The sequence below is a fragment of the Anopheles ziemanni genome, chromosome 2 (genome assembly GCF_943734765.1).
Source record: "Anopheles ziemanni chromosome 2, idAnoZiCoDA_A2_x.2, whole genome shotgun sequence".
NCBI lineage: Eukaryota > Metazoa > Arthropoda > Insecta > Diptera > Culicidae > Anopheles > Anopheles ziemanni.
In genome coordinates, this window is record NC_080705.1 from 60,187,796 (window position 1) to 60,204,751 (window position 16,956).

Below are 16,956 nucleotides of genomic sequence, written 5' to 3' on the forward strand. Positions count from 1 at the left end.
TTTGCGAACTGAAACGTTCCTAAAGTGGGATTTTTTGAAACAAAATAATTCAAAGTTTAATGTTTCTATATGCAATTCAAAATTGAACAAGTTCTTATACCAAACAAAGTTCAATTATTCCTCTTTCTCTGCTGCTTTTTTACAAGTAAAGAGCTATGCAATAATTTTAAAATATCTGCATAGCAAAAATTTACGATGTCAGCGATAGGATTCTTCACAGTGATTCAAATTTTGATGGAAAAACATCTTCCCGATACACCTCTTAGGCAATACACTTGAAAAAATATTATAAGATGTGAAAGATCGATGAGGCGCGACGATAAGTCATTGATTTCATGAGCATCGATGTTTACCACCACCCGTTCCGAATAAGGGGCGAGGGGGTTCCGACTTTTGTTAGCCTTCCAGCATAAGCACTTGACTCCGCTTCCACCGAGTGAAGCTCTTTGTGACCTTAAAACTGAACAGCTCTCTGTCGATACTCGATGCGCACTTTTTGAATCGCCCAAAAGAGTCGAGCGCGGCTTATGTTTAAGCAACGTTCGCATACAGCTTCTTCGTGTTTCTTGAGCATTTTGTCGAAAATATGAGCATCGTTCATTTCCTGGAGTGGAAGGTTCTTGATGAAGAAAGAAGCAAAAAATAACCCGAAGGAAACCGGCTAGACCGCATAAGACTGGCACACAGATCAGTCACGGCATTGAGCCCGGAAATTGCAATCTGCCTACTGCCACCCCGGGTCGCTTCCGGTCGCCGCAGCCATTTTGCCTTTTGACGATAGATGAAACTGATCGGTATCGGGAATATTTTGGCCCAGTTCCGGGGAAGACGGGCGGAAGTGAATCTAATCAAAAGGAATAATAAATCGTGAAGGATTGGATTTATGAAAGCCTTTTCACGACTTGCGTGGAGTCAAGGTTATCGATTTGAAATGCTAAGATTACGATTTAATTTCATTTCCTAGCTCAAGCATGAAAATTATATTGCGTCTAGCTTCGTACTTCATTTCCTTCGTCATCGATCGTTACGGCCATAAGAATACTATGTCATTTCCTCTATGGATTAATCTGATGGACACCTTTGACAAGATTTAGTTTGGTTTATTTCATTTCCCTATGAAATGTTCCATTAGCTAATTATAAAAGAGTTCGCATTGATTATCATTTACAATTTTCTATAACTGACAATAATTTAGTAATTGGTCACTTCATTCGTATATTCAACGTCAAATTTCTAAAATATCTGCTACCATCGCTCCTTATTTGTACGAACGACAAAATACTGATGCAGCGCAGTGTGATACAGAAGAGAAACCAATTTTACCAAACCTAAAACATCGAGGGGACAAAACAATTACAAGTCATACTATTCTGCCAGTGGTCTATTCTAGTGTTGCACAGCAAAGAAAACTCAATACCCCGCAATAACATCGTCATCACAGGGCGTAGCATCTTCATCTGCAGCACGTCGCGATGCACCTCAAGACCTCCTCTATCGTCTGAAACTGACACAAACTGACCTATCTGTAGACCCGTCTATTTTACGTTACTTGTATTTTTCTTTCCATCGACACAATCTATGAATCAGCAGGCGCTTATGGCGTTGGGGAAGTCGGGAAAACTACAAACAAGGTGCGCGCACGCGCCCATACATTTCCCACCCCTACTGACACTAATCGAAGAACGATCGTGCGCGAAATGATTAGTCATCGCTCTATTATTAGCAACCATACAATCGCCTATCTGCCGCATTCATCCCATCCCACCAAAAGGGGAGAGGGAACGGTTGTAGGGATGATACACGAAGGAAGAACCGCATCCAAACGAGTTTAAAAATATCAACACCACCAACAAAAGGCCATGACGTGCAGATACGGATATGGGATACATTACTCAGCTCGTCGGAGGTTTATCGGCGGCCAGACATGCTGCTCGAATGAGAAGCGGGCACACTTAACGAAGGAAAACAAAATGATGCTGTGATGTTTTCCTAACAGACTTTTTTACGTCGTGATTTGACCGTGAATACTTTCGAAAGATGACTAACACAACAATATTTACGGTGATGGCCCTCTCGGTCTACCCTAACAAAATCGAGGTGACAAATGGCAGTCTTTAAAGTCAGCTGTCCACTGGCAGCTTGACGTCAGCGCGGTGGTGCTCGTCTTTCAGAGGAAAAAATACATTTTCCTTATAGGTGTTAAGCAGCCTGGCCAATGCACTTCGAGCGGGGGATGAAAATCTGTAACTCATACCTGCCAACAAACCTTCGGTAAGAAAGTATTTTTAAATATTATTCCTCACTCCTAAACGTCGGGGGTGTACGAACGCCAAGTGGGGGTACACGAACTGTATTTTTTCCCTTAAGTTTCTTTTTTTCCTTTTTGCCCCTTTACCTTTAACACTACTGCGATAATGACTCGTTACAAACACCAACACACAGTGGGTTTAGTGGTGCAGATGAATCCCGATGCTTTCAACGCGAGCGATTTAACAATCCTTGGCAGTACTGAAAAGCATCGGTGAGATACCATTTTCCGCGAAACGATCTAACGAACCGGACATAAAGCAGCTGAACTGTGCGGTTAATCTGGACATTGGCCCAATCGATACCGGACCACAGCAGTGCATTGTTTGTGAATGTTAATTGTCCTGAAAGAGTGGCCAGCTTTTACCATTTCATAAACCCCCAGTTGAGTTGTTGCCTGTTCGGAGTTATCCTTAGTGCTCGAAACGAATTTTTCTCCAACGATTGTGTGCTTAGTGTATTGAACGAGTATTTTACGGGATTTTGCGGTGTCGTGACGTAAAATTCGGGACGTGTGCGGGCACACTTTGGAAATTTTTTTTTTGTGATTAGGTGGCTAACTAAAAACACCAGTGATAATGATGGCGTTTCATCAACGAATTTCCCAGTATCGTACACCAAAGAGGTATTGTTTTTGTGATTCGATGGTTTTGTTGATAAAATTTTATTAGCCAGCATCAAGTGCGCAAAGACAGAAAGAAACCTTACCAAGAATATTTTTGTTATGGTAAATAAAAACTGAGATTCAGTTAAACATGCATTGAAGCATTATTTGAAAAACAGAGTTGTGCAAACCTTTAATGGTTTCTAAAAGAAATCTACGAACGAGTTGCGCTAAGTGGATATTGAAATATAACAGCTGCAAGGTTTCTTAGCTGGTTGATATTTGATCGTTTTACAAACATGTGTTGCAATTGATAAAGTTTTAAACAAGTCATTCGTAATGTTAACAATCACAAAGCCAGGATCTCCTTTCAGTCCTTAAAAATATTTGAAAATAATTATAAAAGAATGAAACTTAATCCTCCTCAAATTGTTTGCAACAAGCGATCAATTAAAAAACAACAACATTATTCCAGCATTTACAAACAGAAGGTAAATAGCTGACATTTTCTAAATTAATCTTATGTTGCGTTTATTTTAGTTCCGATACGAAGAAGACTATAACTTAATGTAATTTCCTTTAGTTGTAAGGCATATGCGGCTCTTAAATGCAACATGAAACCAATTTTACTGATAGTAACCTGATCAATTTGTCCGGTCTGTGTTGAAATTTCAACCAACGCTGTTGAGGTACTCGATGCTCGTGGGCCGATTTTCCAACCAACGTTACAGGCCGGCTGTCGTAGAACCCCACCTTATATGTATTTGAAAATATACACATAACTGTTTGAACTTACGTTTTGAAAAATAATTATCATGAAAGTCAAAGAATCATGATTTAAAATGAATGTTCTAGCATTTTTTCACTTTACGGCAGATAAGGTTGATTTAGAGAAAATCGATATTATGGACACATTATCTTCATGATTTTTAAACGGTTACAAAACAGCTCAACTTTTATTTTAATTCTGAAGTACGAAATCAGGTAACCAAAGAAATTTAGATCAATTTTATTTATTTTTTTTTGTATTAAGAGGGAAATTATAAGAAGATATTACTTCGATAATCAATATAACAAATTGACTTGCATTATCAAAACTGCAAGAAGCTAGCTCAAAAAAAAACCTCTGATAAGTTCAATGCTGTAGCTATGACGTTTTACCATACCAGCAAAAATAAGGCCATCAAAACCCTCACCGTCGGACATCGAAGGACGAAGGTTTTAAGAAAATTGGATTATGAATCTTAATTTATGACAGCGATTTGTTCTGGTGCCATGCGATGCCCACTTTCCGGAATGGCTGACGAGCCAAAGGGCGTCATTTGCCTTATGAACCTACACCAAACGTCGGACACGGGTCAACTTTCAAGATGGCGGCGACTGGCACCGGCATGTCCGCACCGACGCGGCAGAAATGTTTTCGTTGAAGATTGAAAAGGTTTACCACGAAAATGCTCACATTAATGAAAGGCACTGCCGGGGGAAATGCGGAGCGACAAAGCAAAGAGATTAAAGGAGCACACATTTACATTTTGCTACATGAGCAGAATGACGTCCATCCTTGCATTCTGCCCTGGTAATGCCCGGGCGGTCCTGGTTGAGCATTGAATCCAAAATGGACTTGCTACGGGAGAGAAATAGTGTGGAAAATTGCTTTATTATGATTATGAAGATGAATCGCTGTCAACGTCCGACCTGTGTGACGTCGTCCCCGTTCCGTCGAGGTGTGGTCAACGGATTTCCAGCCACAGATACTGGTACGAAAATGGATTGATGATGGACTTACGTAGCAAATCCGGTACACATCTCCCCGCTCTCCACCGACCGCCATCGTCCGATGCCAAGCCTTGTTTCCGGACGCTTCCTATGCCTGGCCTATCCTAGATGACTCGAGTCCCTGGCGGTTCGGGCCCATTTCGAAGCGCACTACGGCAAACGACGCCGAGTTCGGGCTCCGCTGGGAAATCGACCGGAGTTAATCGCCGAAAAACAAATTACGAACTACAAAACCTCGAGCTCGGGAATGGTATTGTTCTTTTACGAGCTATTAAAGCGGAATTTATGGCCACGCTCTCGGAACGGGAGAACTTAGCCGTCAACACGTGTGTTTGGCTGTTTTCCGAGTGAACATCCTCCTTGCGGCTGCCACCGGCACTGGATTAAATTGGAGATGGATAACCTGGGAGTTGCACATGGCCGTGAAGTGGGTAAACTGGTAACATATTTTTGGTAACTGTCGTAAATATCTTAACATCACAAGATATTGTTATCGCGCCTTCTTAGGCTTGATTTGAGAACCGCTTTAGAGACAAGCAGAACTTTTCCGAAACATAAAAATGGTCTTTAAATTGTGGAATAATTTCTACCATCTTTCTCAGTATTTTGTTAAATCGATCTTAAAATCTTCTCGATTTTATCAACTTTATTTTTCTCAAATGATCGTTCTGCAAGATATCAACAGTGGTTCAAAGTTATGTTATGGACTAATTCATTATGTTAGTTTAGACAGTATCCGAATTTTGAGCATCAACATTCCATTTCAACGTTGTGCGGAAAAAGGTTACGAGAAAAGCAGAGTAGAGACTTGTTGCAGTTGTAACGATGTGTATTTCGACACCGTTGGAGACCGCCGTCCCGTATTCTCCCATTATTTCACCACAGTCAAAGTGTGAGTTAGCCCGAGTGAAGATAGGACAGTGCCACTTGTGCCCCTAAATGTGTTCCAGATGAAGAAGCTTAAAAGCTGTTGTTCTGGGAAGGTTCCGAGTGCCCTGGGAAGGCAAATAATTGGTTGATGCAAGATAGCACCGAGATGAGAGTAGATATAGAGTACAAAAGAAGCCAACTGGTGGCCAAGGGACAGCGCACGACACGGACAGCACACGATCGATGGACAAATTCCTGTGCATGCGGGAACCATCGGAAGTAAATCCCGGTATGATTTATAGCACGTAGACACACCACATCTACGGCGGAACTGCTCATCATTGCCCGGCCAGGGGAGGGGATGATTAAATTGTTGTACACCAACGTTCACCAAACTTCCCGGCCGGTATGCGTCACTTGGCCCCTGACCTGTGCTGAGTTTGGTGCCGGAAAACTCGCTTCGGGCTCGCATCTCTGGCACGGTACGGCACACAAGTTGCTTCCCTCGCAACTGAGTAGTCACGTGGAATATCTAAATGTTTATCTTGATGGATTTATATCTTCATTCAACCGTTGCATGTAATCCATAATCGTTTCTGCTCGTCGTCCTGTTGGTGTGGTTCTCCAAAAGCCACCAACCTTTTATGGTGGAGCTGCCGAAAGAATGAACCGAAACCATGTGAAACGAAAACTGGTTCGGCGTGCGGGAAAACAACGCACGTTCTCTTGTCTAGAGTGTGGTCCTTCCGTTCTGCGGGCGCTTCTTTGAAGACTGCCACTAGTTTTTCACAGATAATTTACCAGCGGATAAAAAATAGTGGAGATGAGAGTCAGCCTTTAGGCATTCTCATTTCAAACATAGCCTTCGCATGCAAATTAATAATCTCCGAAAAACAATTTAGATGACGAGCTATCTCCACAATCATTGCTGGTGAATAACAGTTACATTATAAATTTCTTTGAATCGTTAATATTTGTTGAATAATTTCAAATGCTACCAGCTTCATTAAGTCAACACATTCCTCCACAAACAAATTTCCTTTCTAACCCTTCATCACCTAATGGGGCTATTCCCAATGGAAAACACTGTTCTATAAATCGGCCCTTCAACACTTCCGGCGTCCCGGGAGACGCTTGGTTAAGTTCGGCCTGTCCCGATTCGGCACCGAAAGTCATCCGCGCGTGCCTCCAGGGAGTTTGGAGGAGGGTGTGACAAAGAAAATTGTCATGTTTGTAAACTAATCCGACAAGTGTCTGATAAAGATTTATCGTATCAATGATTTATAGACTGCAAAGGCAAAGGCACAGCGTGCCAGAAAGTCCCTGGTCCAACTTTTTGTCTACGCCTCCGCACCGTCGACAGCCAGGGTTTTCGGAGGGGTTTTGCCAAAAGTTTCTTCGGGTTTCGGGAAAACTTTCTGAATTATTCTTCACTCGCACGGCACTCGACTGGCAAACGGTACCGGGACACGGGAGCAAACAAAACGCCACCCGCCGTGCGGACGAGTTCCCGGAATCGATATGGCCGGGAAGCATCGAACGGAGGAAATATATCACTTCACTACGAGACTCATAAGGGTTATTTGCATATGTTGTTATACACGGCTGAGAGGAAAAGGTACACGAGGATTGCACAGATTCTTCCCGTGTTCTCTTTCTCCTCGCAAACGCAAACGGGTAGCACTAACTTTACGGCTCAGTTTGTCTAGGTAGGAGGCACACTTTCACAGTGCTCCATCGTTAAGGAGCTTTAAAAATCTGGTCCTAGCTTCACCGTTCCGAGGCCGTGGCGTGTACCTTACGCCCAGACACTATCGGCAAGATCCCAAAACTTACGACCATCCGAGATCTCTCAATCATCGGACCGACGCGTGCAGGTATTGTGGTTGGGCGTCGAAACCTGATGGTAAGGAAGTTCGCTCGGTCGCTTTCGCGTGAAGATGAAAACCAAGAAGCTTCCCAGAAGTCAGGAGGAAAACGAGCAAACTTTCCATTGTAAATTAGATAAGCAAATATTTTCACCACCTCCTACGCTGCGCTCGCATACCGGTCGTCACCCGGTCCGCCCCGATCGATGGCCAATACAGACCGACTTTCCCTTCGAGTGTTGAATCTTTTGCCAACCTTCCGAGAGCTGGGCTCCTCGCGTTCGATTGCGAGTTTTCGTATGAATAAAACTTTCCCCAAACACACATCGATCAGGGTACGCCTCTTTGCTGGTGCGGGTATAGGAAAAAAGACTTTCTCGCTCTAGCTACGCGAAAGAGCGGAGTCTGATAATTTTCCCATTGTCTAGATGTAATCGAGTAGAAGCAACGAACAGGTCTTGAAGATGAAAGTGAAGATAATGTGGAACTAATTGATTAAAAAATTATTTTTGTGAAGGTAAAGTTGAACCTTAAGAAATATTAACATATCACGAATTAAGCATTATATCGCGGAAATAAAAACCAATTGAAAGAAAAATGTCGTAAAAACCCATCTGTATAACTTTAATATTTTATTAAATTTTCTTGATCGACGTAATCGTTAAAACCACCATTCAGTTTCATATCTCAAAAACGGATAGAAATAAATAAAAAAACAAGACTTTTCTAAAGATCCATACCTACATCTAAAACATAAATTTCAGATTTGTCTGTACGACCAGTTCCGAGAACCAAGTTAACCACACCTATCATGCTTTTAAGTGGTTATTTTGTCCGCGCTGTTTATCACGTTCTTTTTTTAAATCTAACAAATCTGCAAACGGCTAATTTTTATAATATGTTTTCATTATCTTTTATCGTTTTTTCGATTTTTTAATGCACCTGTCCATCAGCGGAATGAAAGCTCAGTGTGAATAAAAAAGCGCGAAATAGAGTTTTTATCAACTCTCAAGAACTTTTTCTGAACATCGTTTAATTCGAACTGTTTACGCTTTACACCAAATTTAATGAAAGATTGCATCAGAAAACAAAAGTTCCAAAAGATAGCCAACAAATATACTCAAAAGTAACCGTTTAATTAGAAAAATCTTCAAAAATAGAGCGCGTCACAATGCCCGCCAAAACAAAGATTCCAAAGCAATGTATTCTAATGTTGTATATAAGTAGTATAACAGCGCGCTACTTGCCAAAATTTTCCTTTAAGTAACGATTTTTCTGACAGCGCTACCACATCTGAAAGGTATAATCTGTAGATTACTAAGTTATTTTTGGCAAGCAAACCTACAACTCCTCAAACTGGAATGATGCTAGCAAACGGGAAAGCATATTTAGTTTCAATTTAAACAACGAAAACCGACAAGCCGCCGGAGCTGACGAAGTGGCCCTAAAAATACTTTCGACCAGTGCTCCGGAATAACCACACGCCCAACGGGGAAGATCGGCCGAGGGAGATTGCAATTCAACATCCGGCCCCGGATACCAATCTACGGCCGGCGGGAGTACACGGTCCACGGCGCTGGATGCCATCTGTAGGATTTGTCTGGCAGCTGGCAGTCGACCGAACTCCCGGCTCGGATTTGTAGCCCGACGGCTAGATATTTTCGGTTAGGTTTGCCTTTCGGCCCGGCTGTCTGCGACCCGATCTCCCGGGTCTCCTCTCGGGCGGGAAGTGGATCGGATCAAAAACCCAACCAGAAACCCATCCCCGGGATGGGGTTGCGCAACGAAGCATTGTGGAATTTGATTTATTTCGGACCCCTCGAGAAAATGTGCACAACGCAATGGACGATTGTTAAATTGTGTCCCAGAAAATCACAGCCAGCCGTCAAGGACGGCTTTAGCCCAGCCTAGTACCGCCCAGTGCGGACCACTTGCATTCCAGATTTGCTTTGAAGGACGCAAAGCAGTAGACAGTGGGTTCTTGACCGCCTATAACTTCATGTTCTCGCTTGAGGTGCAATTATAAGGTGGTGACATACCGCTTTAAAACCAAACTTAGAGTCTTTTCTGGTTCTCAAAAATCAATTACTTACAAATCTCTTCACAGAGTTCTAAAAATAGTGTATTTGGGTTTAGAGTATGTTTTAAAGATTATGTTGAAGTTGATACAGTTTTTTTCTTGTTTTTAGTATAACAGCTGAATGATTTAACTAAAGATTTATTTCTCATTCCTCCCATATTTTCCTTTAAAACAAAAACAAGTCAAACTAATTCCGTTTGCATTCGCTTTTCGTACCATCTAGAATCGACTTTGATGATCCATCGACGACCAAGCCACCGAGTCTGGCCAAATCGGCCGTGCTCGCGGCCCTCGAGGAGGAGGAGCGCGAAAAGTCCCGCGGAACCGGTAAGTGTTGCCCTGTCGCTTGAAAACAATTCGCTAGTCCTAGGAACCACTTCTAAAGGAAGAACCAAACCAGGTTCGTTAATCAATGGTGCAACAAGTATCTAATCATGTCAAACGTAAATGAGCGTCATTAGAGTCTATGTGTACGTGTGTGTGTATGCAGGTGTGTCTCTTATCCCCTCACGAGAGTAGTGCATCTAAAGTTCCCGGAACTAATCAGTTGAAGCATGTACGTCCATCCGCCCGTGTCGATGTTCTGCGAAAACTTCCACCAGAAACCGTGATGACACTCCAAGAGTCGCTCGCTAATAGAATTCGCCCCGGGTACTAATAGATGCCAGTTGTTCGTCGTGTCTCGATCGTATTACGCCGTCACTGCTGAACGGAAGACGCAAATTTTAATCACCTATCAATGGCGAATGCACTGAGGTTCCGCCGTACGGCCGTCACCCGATAACGGACCGGGGATTCGATGGCCGGAAGTCGGCTCTGGTAGCAACATCAATTAACATAACTCAATTTCTAGCGCACCTGCCACTGCCTGCTTATCTCTGTCCAGTTCTCTCTTTGGCCCTCCGTGTTCGAAGAGCGACTTGATTAGACCGCTCCGATGCCGATGGATGATTTTAAATACCCGTTCCGTGCGGAATCGCACAATCCGATCGTCGGATCGATCCCGAGTTGCTATCGGATCGACCGAGAGCGGCAGAGATGTAGCGCTCGTTATCTTATCTCGCGTTTAATTGACGGTAATTGGATGCCTACCACATCGTGCATCCGTGCAACCGGGCCCCGGTGATGGCCGGCGCAAAATTTTGGTGGACAGGAGGATCCTTCCGAGGGCACAAAGAAGCGTTTTCTTCCGGTCAGGGAAAACGGCCTTTTACCATGGCCGCCAGGCAGCACCCGTTGCCTGACCCTGCACTATTTGAACAAGAGGCGGAACTGCTTAGAAATGTCTACGCCGGAGTGTACGATCCATCCGTCCAACAACTCTACCCGATACGTCGAACCCATCGCTTATCTTGCCATTTTCCAAGCCCAAGGCATTTAATCGATACGTTTCAATTGCATACCACATCCAGCGTTCAGTCGTCGTCGGGCTGGACGACCGAAACCATCGGCGCTTCTAAGGGTGCTTGGCCCATGCATGCTGGGGCAAAACCTTCCATCAAACGCGTCGTGGTTCGGTCGAGTAGGATGCATCCTTCCATCATCAGATTGATTTTCCCCTTCCCCAGCGCCACCGCCACCGTCGAACCCCTTATTGTTTCGTGCGGTTTTCGAGGCTACGGATGGATGTTTTTAAACCCAATCAGCCCAACACCGGATCGAAGTCAATGCTTATCAGATGTAATTGATTGGCCGCATATCCAACACCCGGTATCTGATGCCAGTACGCAGCTTAAGAGTTTAGTAAGGAATGCGTCTTGTTAGAGGATTGGTGTTCCATGTATTTGACTTCTATATTCAATATGGTTTACTTTGATGGGAAATTTACATGAAAAATTGTAGAGTTAACCGCAAGTAGGTATTGGAAAAAAGTACCCTAGGAAAAATAAAAACCTAAAACCAGTAAGTAAACCTGTCAACCGAAACGAAACAGTGAGAAAAGTTTTTAGCTACAAAAAGATATTCTCCAGACACTCATCGCGCAGTTTTGTGCCCCCCTGAGGGTGATTGAAGATGGCTTTAACCCAAATAAACAGGCATAGGCACCCCGTTGTCCCACCCTCACTGACCGCCAATAGACTCGTCGTTTGACGAAGGATCCAACCGGCAATTGACAGTTACTCGATTGTTTGTGATATTGATTAAAGTTCCGGTGGTTTGTCAGCGACCCGAAACGGTACCGGTGCCGGGTTTTTCGGGGACATGTCGATCGAACAACACGCCTGCCCCATCCTCGGGCGTGTCGGTGTTGCTTTTTTCAACCTTCCTTCCGCCCTCCTTCAGCAGCATGATCGAGTTGATCGTAGCCTCCGGGGGGTTTAGGCTCTGCCGTGTCCCCGTTGGTCAGCAGCAAACCCAAGTTCGTATGTCGCTTCCGTCATAGGAGGCACCGTGTACCGGTACGGGTCAATGATTGATGAGTTTTTGCGAGCTCCCTCAGCGCTCGCAAAACAGTACCAAAACTTGAACCGGATAGCCTTCGGTGGGGCGAAAAAGTCTGCACCGAGACTCCCACATCCCGGGCTGAGGCAACATCAACATCAACATGTAGGCGGTGTGATGGTGAGAAAGAGATCATTTCCTATTCTGCTCCTCCATCCCTCAAACCCTCTTTCTACGAATAAAACTTGACGAAGGATTATTGATGTCCCTCGGGTGGATAAGACTTGTTTACATTTTCCAAGTTTTCGGAAATCGTTAAGCATCACAATCCTTTGGTGCTGTTGGGCGCTACGGAAAGTGTTCAATGCCAAATGTGAGACTCAATTTATTCACTGGGATAGTAAAAATGAAATGCAGTAAAAAAACCACCAGATTCAAAAAGGTAAAATCCCGCCGAACCTATTCTTCCGGAAGTGCCAGCGCGTAAGTGCTTCAATTGGCAACCGACCGTGTAAACCCCGACGAACCCTCGACGATCGATTATGCGGAGAACGGTTGACTCAATTGAACCTTATTAAAAACCCTTTTAATTATTTATGTGTGAAAAAACCCTCCACGGCTACGAGCCCGCTCGAACCGTGGTGTCCTCGTGCGGCGTGATTAGCAGATTTTATTTTAATTGCTTCCTTCATTTGCGCCGCCCCGCTCGTTGCTGCTTCCTGGAAGTACGCAAATTTAAATCGCGACGACTTTATTGGGAGAGGGGGCGAGGGGGAGAGGCTGGAACGGGGTCGCTGGGCGACATCCTCCAAGCGATCGAATTCGAAAAACAAGCCGACCGAACGAAGCACCAGTCAAGTAATTAAAATGAAAGGAAATTTGAATCAGCTCGTTATGTACAGCTGGAGCTGCAATCATACACATTTTGAGCAAAATGTAAGTGGCAATAAGTGAAAAATAACTACATCGCCCAACGGCGACCGCCTCAATCACAGACAAAAACCAACCTCGGAACATCAGCGAGTTGTTTCGAGGAGTGTAGGCTTACGCGGTTCTCGAGCTTTGCAACGCAGTGAAAATTCAGGTAATAAAAATAACGAACCTAAAAAAGGCGAAAAAAAATCCGGTACCTATTATAAAGGTTCATTTGTTTGATGGAAATTTATCTCGATTCGAACCGTGACGTTCTATCGTAACTCGAGTAGAACTCGTCTCGATGGAAAATTCACATATAAAATCCGTAAAAATATGTCCAGTTAAAAGTAATTGATAATGATCAATCAACGCAAAATGACGCTTTTAATGAAATGTAATTTATTAAACTGCAACTCAAATAAAAGTCAGATATCCATTTTTAACACATTTCAAAGAACTCGGTTGATGTATTGAACGTTGGATTTTGATGTTGATCTACCGTATTCACGTATATATTAATGTAATTTTTTGATCAGAAAATAGAAAAAGGAAGGTAAAAAAATCATCGTTTCAACATATTTAAATTTGCTTCGTTTAAATCTTCCGATGGATTTTTGTTTTTGAAAGCGTTTTTGCCAAACTCCCAAATGCTTAATCATATATCGGAAAAATCCAAACATGTCCGACCATGCCATCCCGCCATTTAAGTTAACAAGCAGCCGCACGTATGTAATAACGCACTTGCATTTTCCGTTTCAATTATCAGAACGAGGCCATCGGACGTGCTTATAATTGCCGTTTCCCGCCGGTTTCGATTGGTGGAAAATGTACCACCAGCCTCTACTTCTCAATCCACGTGTGTGTGTGTTCAATCATGGAGTGGAGCCCTTTAAATACCCCACGTGACCAGTGTGAAAGATACTGTCCGCACCGAAAACGGTTGTATGCGGAATAATCAGGTCACTCATAGATTGGGGCACGTTTTTCGTCCTTCTTATTTCAACACTACCAGTACGCTTCTGGGCTGGAATGGTTGTTTGTGTTCCACCTCGTTTTGCTCCCCCTTTTTCCAGTCGCGTCGCGAAGGTGTGTGCAGCGGGCCAGTTCACATCAATCATCGTTTCACGCCCTGTAATGTCAGTCGGGAAACGGGGTCGCTCGCTTGCACGGGCCTGCCGCTGGGATTAATTACGGAAAAGCGGTCAAATCCCGTCAAGGGCACAAGGGGGAAGACTCAAATGAATCGAAAAACAAAACGCTATGAAAAAAGAACAGCAATACTGTGTACTCGATGGGCGTTGATGCGTTGATCATTGAGGACGTTCAAAGGGGAACAAAAACAGCACGATAAATACAACGTCAAAACTCGCTCTCGGGTCCGTGGGTTATGCACATTTCACGAGCCACTATCAAGCGCCTATGAGGCTTTCGGTGTGTTTAATGTTTTCAGAGGACATAAAATAAACTCACTGGCACGGGCAGGTCCAATTTAATGGAAGCCCAACGCGGAGACCGATTGATGGAGCTTCCCGTTCGATTCCACGGGCAATTTCACAAATTCTATTTCATTTCAATCACCGATGCGGCGATTCCATCTTTGTTTTTCTGTTGACTCAAATCGAATTGAAATTAAAGCGTCTATTAGTTTTACATTAACGAGCGCTTCCAGTGTCGCTCAATTCAATTATTACAAGGTGTGTTAATGTTTTTTCCCGCCCCCGTCACTTTAAATTCGTTCGTTCGATCCACTAGTGATAACCAAGTGTTTAGCGTTCGTGAATAATCGACAGCGTGCGTCAGTCCAGCGCGACAGCCACTTCCGCCATCCGGTACGTGCGTGCTATTGACCCGTGTGAGTGAACGGAGTACAATTGATTAATTACTGTTACATATTATCGCTCTTATCTCTCCCCCCCAACCCCCCGTCTCCGCATCGTCCCCATTGCTCGCCACAACGTTCTTATCGACCGGATCAAACAGGACGTCAAAGTCGCGCCCGTCAGCCTGCGGCACGCCCGGTTCCGGTGACGCCAGCGACGCCGTGCATCGATCGGGAGACCGTCCTCAAGATTAATCGCCGGTCGGTCCAACGGCGGCATCGCTCATGCGAAAACGTTTGGCCCCCGAGCGTACCAGCGGGGCCGGAAGGTCATCATCGGGATCATCACCGGCGTCATCCGTCGCCGACGGGCGGCGGTGGGTGGGAGCAGGCGGCGCAGGAACACGATTTTGCCATCGGCGGCGGACGACGATACGGGAGCCACGATAGTGTCTACTTTGACGAGCGCATCCGTCGGCAGCACAAGATTGAACCGTTGCGCACGCTGTTCGATCGGGAGAACGTGGTGCTCGTCGACTGGGGCCATCGGCCACCGCCTCCCGAGGGCATTGTTGGATGGGTTGATAAAAATGATAATCATGTTTACGGAGCCGGCCAGCAAGACGAACGTGCAGCGAAGGGTCCGTACGACGCTGGGAAGTCCTTGCAAGACGAGCCGAACCACTCGGAAGCGTACGACGAGCGTCTTGGTCCTTCGGGACCGGTTCGCTTTGATGGGGACTTCCGCTGCGATGCAACGTTCGGGGTGGACCGAGGCGGGCGGAGAGGCATGCAATCACCATTATAATCACCACCGGATGGAAGTGCATCCACCGGTGCCTCCCCCGAGACGCTACTACCTACCGATGGACAAGATCGAGGGCGGCGAGCTCGAGACCACTATCGTTCGCCTGCTCGAAGGCCAGCATCGCAGGAGCGTTACGCCGTCGGGCGAGTGGAAACCATCGGTTCAGCCGACCGAAGGGCGAAGCAAATCCGTCCAGGGTCACCCGATGATGGGTCGCGACGCGAGGGGAGGCCTGCCGCAGGATGGCATTGAATCGAAACCCCCGTTGAAACTGAAATCCGGGCGCACGACCCCCCGCACCCGTGGACCTTCACCCGTCGGCTCGGTTGGGACGCTGCAGCGCCATCAGACGGTGACCGACGTTAGCTGCATCGAAGAAACGCCCCTCGGTGAACGTGTGGACCCACCGGCGACGCACACCGATGACGGATTCAATATAAATTCAAATACGGTGCGAAATGTAAATCCCGACGAGCTGTCATCCGTGTTCGAGAGGTCGAGCGGGCTACAATTACACCGTAAACCACCGAAACGGGCCCACACCGCGGGTTCCCGCTCGCCGACACCGTCGACGGTCGGTGTCCATTCGCTGCCAGCGACAATGGCGCCACACCCGACGGGGTCCGGTGCTGCCGATCAGCTTCCGACCGCTAATTACTTCGACAAACAGTTGCAACAGCCTCCAGCCGCGAGCAGCGAGCTTCAGCCGGACGACTTCGACGCGTTGTGCGAAGCGCCGCCAGCTGACGGAAGCGACCGAGCTGGCCACAAATTTGACAGCCCAACGCAGCTGCCGGCGACACTGACGGGTCGCGAGGAAATTCATAATTACTATGAAAAACTAATTACAGACAGCGACAAACGCCCGACGGTGGCGGCTGGTGCGATCGATCCGGGCGCTATGTCACCGCCACCTCTGACAGCCGAACGGCACGGGCCGGCACGCTGTGGCCACTCGTCAGCATTAAATGCAGCAAATCAGCCAAATCGTAATTGGATTAATTTAAATTCAAATCAAATTTATCACCAGCAATGGCTCGAGCCGACGGAGCGCTGCGCGTCGGACGGCCGAAGCTGTCAACGGGTGTCCCCGTTCGAGGTCGGGAAGGTGGCCGATGACACCCGAGCGACCGCCAGCCGCGACCGACAGAGTGACCAACATCCCGATGGAGATCCGCCACCGGCCGGACCAACCGAACGGACACATGTTGCGTACGGCCGGGGGCTCGAACCAGACGCCGATGGCGATGGCCACGGGCGGTGGATCACGGACACCGCGGCCGAGAACGCTAATGATAACCTTCAAAGGCACTTCCGGCGTGGCGAGAACCGACCCGGATCGTCGCGGGCGGACTATAATTATGATAATAAAAGCGTTCGGACTCATTATCGTGCGGGAGCATCGTCGACGCCGTCGCCACCACCACCACCGTCGCCGCCGCCGGCCCACGATGGTGACCGACTTCCGGATGACGCACCGGTGCGTTATGTGACACCGTCGCCACCGCCACCACCGCCCCCCGAGCT